Here is a 16,132-nt window from a genome sequence, read left to right on the forward strand (position 1 = left end):
AAGGTTTCGCAGCGTATGTTTCAGCAGCGACCGTGTCCAGCAGAAAACGGCCCCTCATACGCAGGAAAGCGCTTTTGAGGGCAATAGCGTTTCTGAAACTTTGCAAACCAATTTAATTCCATTTGAGTACATTTTTATTTTAAACCGTGGTTGCATTCTGGAGTTGGAATTTTTTTTCTTATGTTTTAATATGTTTTCAATGTTTCTGAAATGAGCAGTTTTAGACATACAGAACTCCGAGTTCGGGTCGTTTCGGCCGCCAGTCCTTTTGTTGGCCGTAAGCACATTTACGTGCTAGGCCTAATGGTCGCCGTGTTTAGTCCCAGCCCGTTGGGGGTGTACGTAAAACATAAAATAATGACGGTAAACACCATAACGGTAAATACCGTAAACATAACGTCTTAGTTGTTTTGGATGTTACAGCCGAAACGACCAGGACCGCAGAACTACCCCCCTGTTGGGCTATGTCATGCAATCGCCGACGGCACAATAACTTTACTTTTCTACAGTTTTTGGTTGCTAATTATGAATTTACCTTTTCAGCTTGGTGCTCGAGTTTAATTAACCTGTAATTAACCCCCGAAGTCCATCCAACAAGGGGTTTCCATTTGCGATCTTCACAAGACAGAGCACGGGTACGTCTGTTTCGAACGGTTCATATCCCGTCCGTCAAGTGCAATAACTTGTTAATGTATGGGTACCCAAACCCCCCTGGGCCAGTACTAAACACGGCGAAGGGACATTCCATTTGGCCGACAACAAACAGATGCACCGCCAGTATCGGAACCCCTAAAAGTGTAGAAAAAGCAGTTGAAAAGGTAAGAACAGGCGTGGAGCTAATATATAGAATTACCAAACTGAATACTAGAGAATAACTATGCACATCCTATTACCTTGGAAATTGAGTTTTCCTATACTTTGAGTATTGCTGATGAAGGTGGTGTTTATTGGCGGTCAGTTATTACCCTCAAATCTCCATCCAAAAAAGTTGGGGACCTTTTGGGAAATGGCGGTTTTGTGTTGGGTAAAACACAGGGAGAGAGAGAATGGACATGTTATTGTTATGATGGCCACCCTGGAACGGTTCCGCGCATGGGCAAGGCGTCTGGGAGCCATATGTTCAAGAAGGGATCAGCTAAGGGAAGGGGAGGGGCCCGTGAAAGAAAACAAACCTATTATGTGTTGAACTATCCCATACTTCAATGGCAAAACTTGACCTTAGTTGCGCTTGTCTGATTCCCGCCAGTTGTCGACCAGGACAGGTTCCTCGTATATAAATAACCATAACCTTCAAGTATAATGCCACGTCCTGATCTAACCAGATCTTGCCTACCTAACCTGACTTAGGGCAACATGCCCTGACCTGGCCAGGGGGCTGTAACCTGACCCAGTCGGTGATTGGCGGGAATCAGGCCGCGCAAATGAAGTAAAATTCTACCTTACTAATCTAACCTAACCTAACCTAACTTAACTTAGTAGGCTGTGTTACTTAGCCAGTGAGATAGCTGTCTGTCCCTCTCTATCCCCACTTTTCCTCAAACTGCTGTCCTGAATCGATATACAAACCATCGGCCCTTTAGATTAAGAATTAGTTATTTATGGCGAAGCTGGACACGGCTGTTAAACTTCTTGAACAAGGGTGGTTAGATTGTGCACCACCGTCAGGTAGGAGGGAAACCTGCCTGCCTGCCTGGATGTAAACATTCCAGTTTGCTGGCCATCATGCTATGACGTTTTTGGATCTCTTTGCCTGACTGTCATTAAGCTCCTTTATTATCCCGTGGATCTTTCTGTATTTGTATGTATATATTATGTGTGTTTGAAATTTATTAATACAAACCCACAATTTGTGATAGCCTTATTAAGCCGCCTCATGCGTTCTGTGGATTGACGGCCAAGGGTGTATTTAGAGGCGTAACCAATTGGTAATGCTTCTCTTCCAGTAGCCCTTTATTTAGATACTGAAGGTCTACCTCTGTACATTCAGAGATATTAGATTGGGACATAATATCTTCGGGACGTAAGAGTTCACTCCCCTTTTTGGGCTTCCGCCCTCTGTGTACAAGTGGGCATGACTACTTCCTTTCTACTTGTGCCGAGTGTTGTTTCTCTGCCTGTGCTATAGAGAGTTGCAGGGGAAGGTGGGAGGGTGTCATTGGTGTTTTGTCACAGCCCTTGGTGGCCTCTCCTTCCATCCCTCCTGTAGGTTCTTCCTTATCTCTCCTTTGGTAGCGATCTCTCTTCGCCTCTCTTTGTCGCTTGTCGGGTGAAGACCCGAAGGCGGGTGCGAGGTGGTTGGGCTACGAATTCTCTTCTGAGGGGCCTCTCTGCTGTGTAGGGCAGTTCCCCGCGGAGTGAGAGGAGTCTCCCTCTACTAATCATCTTTGCTTTTTCTTTCAGGTTGACAGTGAACATCGCAGGAACAGCAGTAGTTGGCTGGATATCTCAGTTGGGATATCTTTGCATGAAGGAGTCCCACGTTCATTCAGTGTTGCTTCGGATCTAATTTACAATACCTGGTTGGAATGGAGATAGTTCCAGGTCGGGATTGTTCCGATTCTGTTCCCGCCGGTGTGGATCTATCGCTGTCATTGCTGGCCTTCATGTATGCTGTGGCACTGCCTCTGGCGTATCTGTGGCCCATCTGCTCCCGCTGTTTCCTGTGGTGTGCTCCTGTTGGCTCAACAACAGTCTCTGGGCGGCTCTTCCTGGTCTCCTGCCGCAGCCGTCCTGATCGTTCCTGTCACTTGCTGGTGACTTTCATGTGAGGTTCCTGGCCGTTGCTGTAGCTTCTGCCTTCTGAACCGCATCCATAGCTCCTGCATCAACTGTCCTGATCGTGTTCAAGCCCTGGTGGTCGTGTCCTGGGGCCACTTGCTGTGATCCTGCCTAGCTGCCCTGGAGGTTGCGATGTTACGTATCCAACCTCCCCAGAAGTGTAGGAATGAAGGTGAAGGAAGTCACCTTCTGGAAGTGGCCACTGTCTTCTCCAACTTATCTTCAATTTTGTCTTCTGCTGCCTCTTCCCCTCCTCTCCTGTGGTTTGAGGGGGTCCTGGGAACCAGATAGACTCCATCGGGGTCAAAGGAGAGGAAGGCCAGTTTTTCCCTTGATTCCCTTTAAGTGTTTAGGACTTTCCTGAGGAGGCAGGGTCTCTCATTGGCTCTTCCTGATCTCCGGCTAGGGAACTGATTCACACAATTTCGGGTTTTATGTTTTGAGCCGTGGGCGCTCAGACCTCGTTTGCGATCCTGTTCCCAGTCCTAGAGGTTCGCTCTAAGACGGGCTGCTTAGGCTCGCTTATGAGCCTGAAAGTTCGAGATTCCGTGAATATTGAGTATCTCAATCTGGTCTGGAGTACTCTCTATCTGGCCCAGTTCGGGAGTAGTGCAAGAGAAAGGGCCGAGGCGCCCAGGTGTCTCAGCCTTCCTGCCAGCACTACAAATGTTCCCAAGTGCTTACCAGTGCTCGGTTGTTCCCAGCCTGGTGTCTCAACTTGCCGGTTCGAACACCAGAAGAAGTAGGGAAGAGATCTCCTTCGAAAATCCTGCGACTTCTAAGGACTAACTTTCTGGGAGACGAAGTTTCTCTCGCTGGCTCTTCCAGCCCTCAGGCGGAACCGATTCGCATTCTTCTGGGGTCTCACGTTTAGTTGCACTTTGTTGCCAGCCTTGTGTCTGCTGCCTAAGACTGGTTCTGTGCCTGGCTCTTTTTGATTTCTTAGGAAACCGAAAACAGCCGCTCCCAATTTTTGGGAGTCTCGTAGGTCGCTCGAATTCTATGAATCACGAGTGCTCCCCTGGCAAGAGGCACAGGGTGAGAGAAAGTGCCGAGACCTGGGTGTCTTGGTACCGAGACGTGGATGTCTTGATACTGCCCACCAGGTGCTTCAGTTGCTTGGCCGGGTATCATCCTTGTGTTCTGAATCTGGGGCCTGGAGCATGCAGGATAGCATACACGAATTCCCCTTTAAACTTTCTCGAGGGGCCTCAACCTCGAAGGAGTTTGGAGTTTGGGAAACTAGCGCTAGTTCACAGCAGGTGAGTTCCGCCCTGTCCAGTTCCAATTGTGTTCGCGAGATTTGGCTCGGCTTGCTTCCAGCTTGCTTGGTTTGCTCCTGCCCAGCCCAGCCCCTGGTCGCGGTTTACAGACTGGCTCGCTCGTCGCCTCGCTCTTCCTCCCAGTCCACCGCATACCACCCAGTGGATCACGCTCGCATGATCGGCCGGGTTCGGTGTGGCTTGCCGCCCCCGCTTGTGTTTCAATCGGTTCTCAGCTACAGAGGAACTGCCCATTTTTCCAGGAAAACGCTTTGCCACGGCACAAGCGCTCTTCTTTCCCTGTGTGGCAATAATCTCCTTTGGTTGATTATCGCTCACGGTCCACCCTTCCCACTGGTCTTACTGGCAGGACAGGTAAGGGTAGTCTTTCTCCTCTCTTGTTCTCTTTTCCTCTTGGTTGTTCCAAGAGGCGCAAGATGGACAGAGAGAGCTCCATCGGCAAACGAGGGAATCGTTTTTTCCTCCTGTTTCATCTGTCGATTATTTGCAGGTACTCGAGGTTCTACAGTGCACCTCGATAGCTCAATTCAGCTGTGATGTATTCCAGTGGGGATGTATTGCAGGCGAAGCTCGGCCCCGAAGTTTGAGTGGATTGGGATGGAACGTGGTTTCCACTCTCACAAAGATTCACGAAGACTGCTCGTCTGAGATCCTCGTACCATCTTTCTCTGTTGTCTCTGCACAACAAAATTGGTAGTTTTCACTCCTTCATACTCAGACCCAGGGGCTGCTACGGTGAGGCATGCTGTTTTTGGAGTGGGGAACTGATATCTACGCTCTTCGTATTGTATTTGTCTGTTTTGCTAGGGGTTCACCAGCTTTGCTCACCCCGAGTCACAGACAAATGCTGGAAGACTTCACCTTTTGCCTGACCTGATAGCTCTGCTTCCAAGGCATCAAGAAGAGCTGCTTGACCCAACTCATGCATCAACTACACAAGAAGCTGCTCTTCACAGCACATCCCTGTGTGTTCAGGACTGGGAGACCTTCCAGCTTCTGCAAGCATAGGCTTTCACTGAGTGGCAACAGATATAGCTGGATATCTCTTGAAGTCCTTCTGCAACACTGTCCTAGGGACTGGATCCGCTTTCACGCTGGTTGGTGTCGCTGACAGAATTTCTTCTCGGTCAGAATCGCTCTTCGTTCCGAACTTCCTCGCCTTCTCCGAGGTTTGCATCTCTCCTTTCATTTGTGAAGAACGTAGGCCCTTACGACCTAGTCTTCTATCTGAAGTAGCCTTCTTCTCCTCAGTCAAGATTTAGCTACGAATGAGAAGCTTCTTCGGATCTTGCTGTCCTAGGGAACTGTTCCCTGGGTGGCATGTGACCCTCGTTTAGGGTTCCTGTCCCTTGCTCTGCATGCGCCCTTACTAGAGTCATTGGATAGAGATGTGCCCTCTTAGGACCATCTCTCATCTCGCCCCAGCCTTAGCGTAGAAGATGGAAGAACAGGTGAAGGGGATCAATACCTCGACTCCTCCTTAGATGTCGTAAGTGGATTCCAAATCCTTCGCCATCTATTGTTGGGTTTGAATCCTTCCTGTTCCCCTCCTCCTTGGACTTTGTATCGATGATCCAGATCAGCCGTTGCTTTGTCCTATTAGGGAGCTGTGGTACTTTCTGAAAAGGCTCAACATTCCTAACCTGGATGTTGTTGACGTTTTCGCTGGTACTATCTCTCCCAAGGAGGAAGTGTCTTCGTGAAGCGATTGAAGGAGGTACTTGGCAGCTGGCGACGATGATACCGTTACTTTCCACCTGAGAGCTCACGAAGACAAAGGCTTGGTCCATCCTTGCATTCCAGAAGTTTTCTGTTTGTTTGGAAGCAAGATGTGGTCTTACAGGACTGGCTAATTTTTGTTCCTTCCTTTATGGTCTTGCTCACAGGCCCTTGATCATTTTTTTCTTGGTCCTGTGGTGGCTGCTCAACAAGTTGCGCTTTTCACCTGCTCCTTCAAGAGGACTCAGTAGCATCTCGCTAAGGTGTTGGTCTTTCTGAAGTGAGAAGGATACCTGAGAGTGACTGGTCTCTCTTCCTCCTTCCCATCCTCCACTTCTTCCTCCTTCGGGATGAGAATAAGACTGAACCGTTACTTGCTGGATCTGACATCTGATGCAGTATGACTACACATCGAGCACCACCCGTTCTATTTTTCTTCTAGAATCATAGAAGCAATTCTGCTCCTTCCTCTAGCAAGGGGGAGGAAGGAGAGACTGGCAATAAGGGAAACTCTATCTCTCGTTTTCCTTACTGCCTCCAACTGTAAGATTCTTCCCAGCCTATTTCGCATGAGTTACGTTTCCTCACTCATGCGAAAAGGTCCAGTATCTGACATTTGATCTTGCAGTTCCTACACTCCGATCATGTGCAATAGCATTCCAGGATGGCCAGCATACAATAACATAGCTCTCTCTCCCCATGGTCTACCCCACCCAAACCTCGCATTCCCAAGGGGTCCCCTACCTAGTTGAATAAAGTTCTGAGGTCAATTACAGGTTAATTACAGTCGTGACTGCCAAAGTGAACTAACTATTAATTACAAACCTCGTCCTTGAGCATTAGATTACTTAAACATATAGGTTGAAATGGCCGTTGAACTTCAAACAAGGTGGTTAGGCAAAGTCAACTTACTGTCCGAGGTGGGGGTACCGCCTGCCCGGGTTGTAAACATTCAATTTGCTTTCGGCCGCCGAGCGGATCGCTGTTCTTTGCGTTTCGCCTGACAGCATTTTTCTTCTTTTTGGTTGGAAAATTCTTGCTTTTTTTCTTCAGTTATGGAAAGCTTATCTAAACCTCCTATCCCCAGCGTGTGTGTCCTGGGGTAGGGGGAAAAAGTGTAATCTTATTTAGATCTAGAGTCGACGTGGACCCACACGCACTCTGTACATCTTTGCAGGAGGCGTGTGCGTTCACGCCGACGATACTTGTAGTGAGTGCGTTGTTTTGTGGTCCTCCGAGCAATGGGGGCAAGTTCGAGGGGAGGCTGACGCCACCGCCGTAAACCTACCACAGTCGTCTGAGGAAATATCACCATATTCGCTGGTGCTTAATGCTCGGGTTCATTTCTCCCTCCCGCGCACTTCCTTCTCGGCCCCTCTCCTCGGTGAGGACTCCCCTCCCCTTCCTCTTACGCTTCTTCTGCTGTGAAGGGGCGTTGGGGAGAGTTGGACCGCGACATCCTCGGAAGTCTCTCTTCCTGTCTGCAGGGCTTTTTCTCCAGAGCCGGTGGAGGCTTCTAACCCGACTTGCTTCAGGTCCTGACTGATATTGCGCGATGAATCCCAGCCTCTGGCTACACCTGGGCCTACTGCCTGCCGAGGGATTGGCTCCTGCCCCCTCCAGTCACGACCCACATGGCAGTGACAGCCGACACGCATAACCGCTCACTGAGGTCTGGCCCAGATGCTTCATTTGGGCTAGCTGCAGATCTGACACCCATGTCGGCGTTATTCACAGGCCAGCACGCTGTTCCTCTGCCGCCTGGCTTCCTGGCTCCTTTCTACGTTGCACAGCCCCTCCTACATGGTGATGTCATCATTTCCATATGTGACTGTTGCTGCCCTGTTGCTGACCATGGCCTGGCTGGATTAAGCACTTCCTTGTCTGACTCTCCTCCAGCCCGCCCCCGCTCCGCTTCCATCCCCATCCCAGCCGACTGGCAAATCTCGATCTCTTGAATCTTCACGGAGGTGGCGCCTGCATCCCTGGCCCTGCCCATCTTCTTTGTTCCTGGCCAGCGCGCTGCCCTTCTGCCCAGGCAAATGCTGGCCCGAGCCCGCTGTCGCTGCCCAGGATGTGCTGTTGCAGGAACAGCAGGAGGTTCCTGCTGTCCCTGAGTCGGGCGGCCCGCTTCCTGGCTTGGGGGTTTGACTGCTTTCCTGAAGCAGATGGTGAAGAAGAAGAAGAAGAAGAGGTCTAGGAAGGTGTCGTCATCGTCTTCATCTTCATCTTCGTCGTCTTTGTCTGCTGCTTCTTCCTCTTCTCCTTCCGAGGCTTCGCAGCCAAAGAAGAAGAAGTCTGCCTCTCCCCCCCTAAGAAACCTCGTACTGAGACTTCTAAGGGTCTGCCAGGGAAGGCAGTGGGATCTCTCGTCGGCTCTTCCTGATCCTCGGATTTGTGGAATCATGTTCCGGCCCCCGGGCCAGGGGCACCGGAGCCAAGGGCATGCAGACCAGGGTTGGCACTCTGCCGCTCTAAGAAACCTCCTGTTTAAGGCCAGCGAGTCTGGCCGACACTCGCTCACAGTTCCCGAAAATTCGGTCCTGGCGAGACTCGGGCACCCCGGTCTGATACGGTGGACACTTCACGCCGTACGGACCAGGGCGTGGGACGAGAGAGAGACGGGGCATGTAGGTGCTCCGCCTCTTCCTGCTGGCACTCCTTCCAGTGCCAAGTCAGGTTCCCGGGACAGTGTTTCAGTCCCGGGGGCCGAACGCGAGAGAGATATAGGGAAGAAGTCCCCACCAGTCTTCCGAGGCCCGGCCTCGAAGAGTCTGGGGCGCGCCCAGAGGACAGCGCAGCCGAAATAGCCAGCCGCGCCGACTCCTCCCAGTCCCCGGCCACGTCCGCGGCGGCCAGCCTGGCTTGGGAGGCGAGGCGCAGCCTGGCTCTCGCGAGCCACTCCATTCTCCTCGAGATCGCTTCGGGCCAGCGGTCTCTCGACCTGGGGCCTGTCATCGCTGCGGGTTGCGATCGCCGTCCCGCTGCCTCTGCTGGTTCTGCCAGTAAAGGCAGTGGGAGCGCCCAATCTTCCTCGCCTGTCCCCTCCGCCCCTTTGGTCTCCTCCAGGGGGCGTGAGTCGGAGAGGAGGAACTCTGGGGATTGTTCTCCTCAGAGTTCTACTGCATGGGGGTATGCACCTGGCTCGGTCCTTGGCTCGACCAGGTCCTACGCCCGCGTAGTTCAGGAAGGTCCTCGGGGGTCTGCCGAGGGTCCTCTGCCCCAGGATGCGGACACCCCCGAAATACAGAGGACTTTTGCTGAGGTTATCGCGCTGATTCGTCAGCACAATGACCTCGGGGAAGGGACCACGGCTTCGTCTGTGGATCGTCTGTCACGCCTCGAATCCTTCTGGGGACCCAAGAAGGAACCCAAGGCTTCGGTGGGGCTGCCGTGGTCCACGCTTGCTGAGGGGGTTCTTGATCAGGTGAACGGTCTTGTGTCCGGGCAGGACAGCTCGCTTTGAGCTTAGCCGCCGACGTTTTTCCCACCCTCTGCCTCATCAGGAAGCCGCTTTACGCACCAGCAGCAGCGGGCGTTGCTGACTTCGAACAGGTTGACCCGGACCCGACTCGTTTGATCCGGCCCGTCGCTGCAGCAATTGACTGCAGAGAAACATTACTCTCTCTCAGCAAGAAGCTGCAACCATGGAAGCCACTGCCATGGTGGCCTTCCAAGCAGTCTCCTGGCTCGATCTGTGGTCATTCACAGTATCGGCTGGGTAGCTGCTTCCTCAGGCGCTATCGTACCTGGGGAGGACTCCGCCTTTGGGAGACTGTGCCAGTCTGGAGGTAGGGCCATTTCCTACCTCACCCACCAGACTGCAAACCTGTGGGCAAACCTAGTGCTAAAGAGGAGAGACGCTGTTCTCTCTTGCTTTGCCAGGTCCGTAGGTCCCGAGTCAGCTATCGCCCTTCGGAATGGACCGTTGCTGGGTTCCTCCTCTCTCTTCCCTAGGGAGTTGGTGGACGCCGCGGTGGACAAACGCCATGCCGATGACAGCGACCGGCTTGTTCACCAGGCAGTGGCTAAGACCTCCGGGTCTTCTCACCCCACTGCAGCCAGGTCTTCGGGCCAGGCTGGCACTTCCTCGGCCCCTAAGAAGTCCCAGTCTTCGAAGGGGTCCCAAGGAAACACCCAGCCTTCTTCTTCCTCGAGAAGGGGGGTCACTCCCGCTCCTTTCAGCCCCCTTTCCATGTCGGTAAAGGGGGCAAGGGTAAGAAGAAGAAGGGGAAACGCTAGGGGCGGCGTTCCCCCCCAAAAGCTGCCGAAGGTGGGGGGGTTGCCTGTCGAGCCATTGGGCAACGTGGCAGTGACTCGAGCGAGACTGATAGTGGATGTCCGGGAGGGATATCTACACCCTTCGAGTCTCGGCCTCCCTCACCTACACTCCGGTCCATCTCCAAAACTTATCTACCAGGTTTAATGAAGTACATCGCACTACAGCAAGAAGTGCAGCCATGCTGATAAAGAGTGCTGCAGAAGTCGTGTCGAACCAGTTCCAGGCTTTACAGCCACATCTTTCTCATAGAGAAGGCTCCCAGGGGATGGAGACCGGCCATGACCTCCTGAACAGTTTCATTCGCCAGACTCGGTTCACGACATGGAAACAGCGCGAAACTGTGCTGGCCTCCATCAGGGGAGAATGACTTCATACATTGTGGACTGGAGGGATGCGATTTCCAGATACCCACCATCCATCCTCGCAAGTACTCCGCTTTGTCCTCGGAAGTCGTTCTTCCAATTCAGGGCACTTTGCTTCGGCTCTTGACCGCTCCCCAGGTGTTCACGAGAGTTTTCTCATGTCAGCTTGGGCCCACTCAAGACGGGATACGCCTACCGAGGTATCTCGACGACTGGTTAGTCCTAGCGAGCTCGCCGCTGTTGTTACAGGACAGGGATCATCTCCCTCAAGTTTGCCGGGATCTGTGGATCATGGTAAATCTGGAGAAGTCAGATCTCACCCCAAGCAGAGACAAAGTACTGGGCATGCTGATAGATGCAGGCAGCGAAAGTCTTTCCTCGACTCTCGTGATCAGCAAGTTCAGGTGGCAGCACAGTTGTTCCTGTCACGGCAGGAGCAAACTAGCTCGGCAATGGCAAGTCGTCATCGGTCACCTGTCGGCATTAGAGAAAACTAGTACCACGGGCGTCTTCACCCGCGGTCTCTCCCAGTGGAGACTAAGGAGGATTGGTCCCAGTCCTAAGACTCCCAGTCCTTCTCATTCCTCTCGGAGGTGAGAAAGGGCCTTCACTGGTGGTTGGACGACAGGAACCTCTAATAGGAGTATTCCTGCTTACCCTCCGACATGCTTCTGTTCTCGGACGCATCGATCGAGGGAGGGGCGACACCTGGAGGTGCTGACTTTCGGGGAGGTGGGCACCGAGGCGACAAGCACCTGCACATCAACATCCTGAGCTCAAGGCGGCCTTCCTGCCCTCCAGGAGTTCCAGGATCGAGGATGGGACACCTGTACTGATGAGCGACAATACTGGGGAGTGGCATACGCCAACAAGTAGGTGACTGGTGTCCCACCAGCTTCATCAGTTGACGGTGTAGGTGCACGAAACGGCCAGTACCGGTAGAGCTGTCAGCCAGGTATATTCCAGGCAAGAGGAATGTCGTGGGCAAGCTCACGCTAGAGACAGGTGGTAGGGACCGAATGGTCCTCCATCGAAGTAGCGGAAAGGTTGCCTGACCTGTGGGGGCGTCCAGCCATCGATCTGTTTGCCACCCGCACAACAGAAAACTCCAGGTCTTCTGTTCTATCGCGGCCGACCCGGCCGCCGGCGAGGACGCCGCTCCAACACCCGTGGGACAATCTCGACGCTTACGCCTTTCCGCCATTCTGTCTGATTCGCCAAGTGATCAGCCGAGTGATGATCACCCCGAATCTCAGAATGATTCCCAGGGTACCCAAATGGCCCCAGGCCATTTGGTACCCGACCGCTAGCTCTCCTCTCCGAGGCACCGAGAGAGATTCCCTGGCCCAACTCTTCAAGGCCAACTCACGCAGAGCTGTTCCACCTGGCAGTGCATTCCTGTGTTCACGGTTGAGGTTATCCACCATCTCAAGTAGCGAGAGGTTTTTCACACACAAGAGCAACAGAGATGGCAGGATACCTCAGACGATCCTCCGCAGCGGTATACCAGGGAAAGTGGTCCGTCTTCTGTGGTTGGTGTCGTCGAAGGGGTATCTCTCCGGTCGGAGCTACTATTCAGCACGTCGCAGACATCCTCATCTTCGCCAAGAGAAGCTTCGGGCCCGCTTCAGCTGTAGGCTACCGCGCCGCACTCGGCCTAGTCTTGCGGCTGAAAGGAGTAGACATCTCCTCCTCTTTCGAGATTTCTCTACTCGTGAGAAGCTTCAAACGGTCTTGCCCGCCCAGGGATCTCAGGCCCCCTGCGTGGGATGTGACTCTCGTCTTAAGGAGCCTGACTTGTGCACCAGTATTTGTTTTTAAGAGAGCCAAGCCAGACAGGGATCTGACTCAAGACCGCTCTTTCTTGCTTGCCCTGGGCACGCGAAGAGGAGTTACGAGCTTCACATTCCTTTGATGTTAAACACTCGAGGGGATGGGGATCAGTTACGCTCGATTTCGTCCCCGATTTCGTAGCGAAGACTCAGAACCCCTTGGTCCCTGACGCACGGTTCGAGCCCTTCACGATCCCCTCCCTAGAGGACTTTGTAGGTACTGATCCAGACGAGATGCTACTGTGTCCTGTTAGGTGCTGCGGCGCTATCTGAAGAGGACTCGCACTCCGCCTGGGAGGTCGATACTCTTCATTAGCACTGGCTCGACTAAGAAAGAAGTGTCCAAGAATACCATCTCTTTCTGGCTTCGTGGAGACGAGCAAGGAGAGCGCACTTCGCTGCAGGAGCATCTTACACCGCACGCTTCGTCCGAGAGGCTCACGAGGTCCGCAGAGCATTGGTCCGCCCCTCGTATCTCCAGAAGAATATGTCGGAACAGGTGCTGGAAGGCAGTGTGTGGTCCCAACAGACTACCTTCACCTCCTTCTCACTCTCCGGATGTTGCACACAAGTCCTGGACACTTTTTCCTTGGGTCCTGTGGTGGCTGCTCAACAAGTTGTGTTGCCATCCAGCTCCCTAACGGGGGCAGGTTGCATCTCGCCCATGTTGTACGGTTGATGAGAATGAATGTTGAGTGACTGGCCTCTCTTCTTTCTTCTCCCCATCCTGGCTCTCTTCCCACGGGCAGGAGCGGACGTGTTGCCATGTTGGACCGGGCGATCGAGGCAGGTAAGCACATAATGGGAAAGCCCCGCTCTATTTCCGCTCAGGTTAATAGAAAGAACACTCCTTCCTCTCTTGCAAGGGGAGAATGATCTGACTTTTGAGACAAACCCATGCTTGTATTTGCCTATTGTCATCCTGACGTCAAATTCTTCTTTTCTTAGCCTACTTTGCATGAACTGACGTTTCTTCATGCAAGGATCTAGAAGTCTGACAACTGATCCTGCATTTCCACAACCCAATCTTTTGTCAGAGGCAGTTTTCCTTCCGATCTTTTGTCAGAGGTAGTTTTCCTTCCTCGCTTCTTACGACCAGGAAGGGAAGACAAGGTGGTGAACTCCAGTCGTTCAGAGAGACTTTATCAGATTCCTCCTCCAATCAGTGCAAGTCTCCTAATGTAAAGGACTGAGGGTTTGTATATTGTGTCGAATAGTCATCACATTTCTTAGTAAATTGTATTTTTCCTAACTATACAAACCGAGGTCCTTTACACTTAATGCCCACCTCATGCCACCCCTCAATCTGTACCTGGGCCGAAAGGCAAATTGGAATGTTTACATCCGGGCAGGCGGTACTCCCGCCTCCCGGACAGTAGTTAACTGCCTAACCATCTTGTTTGAAGTTAAACGGCCGTTTCCAGCCTACGCCTGAAAGTAATCCTAATGTAAAGGACCTCGGGTTTGTATAGTTAGGAAAAATACAATTTACTTTTAAAAATTGTTATAGTAAATTCTTGATAAGCAACCAAAATACTATAGAAAAATTCAAATTCCAGGTTAATTATAGAAGGCGAGTTATACTATAGTTCTGACTTCAACTAAGACTACTGCTGCAGCTTTGGTTCCAAATCCAGTAGCGCAAACTGGAATATTTAGCGCCTTTTGTATGTGATTTGTTTACGTTTTGTGTCTTGTATATGTTGATATTTACAGTTTTGTCTATACATTTAAGCTCATCCCCCAAGGGGCTGTTACTAAACACCTTAATCCTGCTAAACATGACACACGTTTTGCACATAAACTGATAATTACCAAGCCAGAGGGTGTAGTCTTCAGTTTTACCCCATAATTGGTCTCTCTCTGGCCAGGGATAGAGAGTGATGTATTTCCTTTGTATTTTGGCCGTATTGCAGCCATAAGTGGTCTGAGGCACCGAAACATTTGCCGTTTTAGATTTTCTCTTGTGACTCTACGGCAAGTTTTTATTTTTTCTCTTTCTTCTTTCATGAACTTTTGAATTTTATGAAATTCTCGAAACAAATCATAGGCCATACAATATTCTTCAGAATACCACTTATACGAGTAAAGTAACAGTGATAATAAAATGAAAATTAAGGGATTTAATTTGACTAAGTCTCAGAAATTCCATCAAAGCACACTTTATCAAGAGAAACAAAAACTGCTAATCTCATTAAATACATTAACAAGATTTACAGCGTGAATGACGTCCTAACAGAAGACACAAACAAAGAGAGAGAGAGAGAGAGAAACTTGTGTCCTAAGACTCAACATCCGGTACAATCCAAATGAACGCAACCAAGATCTCTCAAAGCAAAGGCAGCGGAATATCTCCCAATGGAACGCTCCCGAATGTTTTGCCTCATACCGAGCACTACTGAAGTACCAGCATTTATCAGGAACCATTCAAAATAGCGTAAAAGCTACACTGAAAACAAAAATTTTAGGGTCATCGGTGATATTGGCAGCCCAGAAGATTTAACCATCCCTGAGTCATTATTTATAAAACAACACGTACCATTGTTCATCTCATGTGTCTTCGAGTCAACTTTATTTAACTCAATTCATACTGTGGTGGTCTGTTACTGAATGGATCCTTGATGTCTCACTTCGGGTTGGTTAAGTTTTATTTATCTCATTCTTGTTCTTTTTGTTATATTTAAAATGATTTTTCTTAAGGTCGTACTGATAAGTGTTTTTTTTATATTTTTCGGTGCAGGCCTGAGGATGTAGATCTGCAAATACTTACGAAACATTGGCAGTAAACGAAGACAGCCCAGTGTGTGGTTCTCGTCGTCTTCCTTCCAGTACTTACATGCATGCACACACACAAATATATATATATATATATATATATATATATATATATATATATATATATATATATATATATATATATATATATATATATTTATATATATATATATATATATATATATATATATATATATATATATATATATATATATATATATATATATATATATATATATATATATATATATATATATATATATGTATATATATATATATATATATATATATATATATATATATATATATATATATATATATATATATATATATATATATATATATATAAATATATATATATATATGTATATATATATATATATATATATATATATATATATATATATATATATATATATATATATATATATATATATATATATATATATATATATATCTTTCACAGAGGATCTCAAAAATGCTGAAGGTTCGAAAGATGAGATTCTTCATTTCCAAGATTTCAGAGGCACCTCTGCCTCCACCTTCAAGGAGCAAAGAAGATGGAGGAAGACGCATTTCTGAAAGCTTAGAATTATTGAATCTCCTCCTTTGAACTTTCAGTATATATATATATATATATATATATATATATAACTTATAGAAGAGACCATGACGATAGAGGCTTCGGTTATGGCATAATTTCATTGCATGAAATACATTGCATGCATGAATCCAATATCCCTATTTCCCTAATTCAGTCATATTTTACACAGTATTTGGTATTCATTATCCTAATGAAATGTGGACAAGATTTATGAAATGTAGATCATTTCGAAAGTGAAAACCTTTTTAAAAGGTAATGAAAGCCTTATAAGGAAGTTGTGTGCGACCTCTCCATCGCTACCATACATGTATGGTACAATAAAAACTCGCAAAACAAACTTTCCTGCCAGGCCAATTATCAGTTCAGTTGGTTCCTCACCTTACAATCTAGCGAAGTACCCAGTGGAACTCCTCAACCCATTGGTAGGCACTATCTCAAATGCCAATATCAAGAATGATGTGGATCTGATAAATAAACTAAATAGTGTACAGATTAAT

The sequence above is a fragment of the Macrobrachium rosenbergii genome, chromosome 26 (genome assembly GCF_040412425.1).
Source record: "Macrobrachium rosenbergii isolate ZJJX-2024 chromosome 26, ASM4041242v1, whole genome shotgun sequence".
NCBI lineage: Eukaryota > Metazoa > Arthropoda > Malacostraca > Decapoda > Palaemonidae > Macrobrachium > Macrobrachium rosenbergii.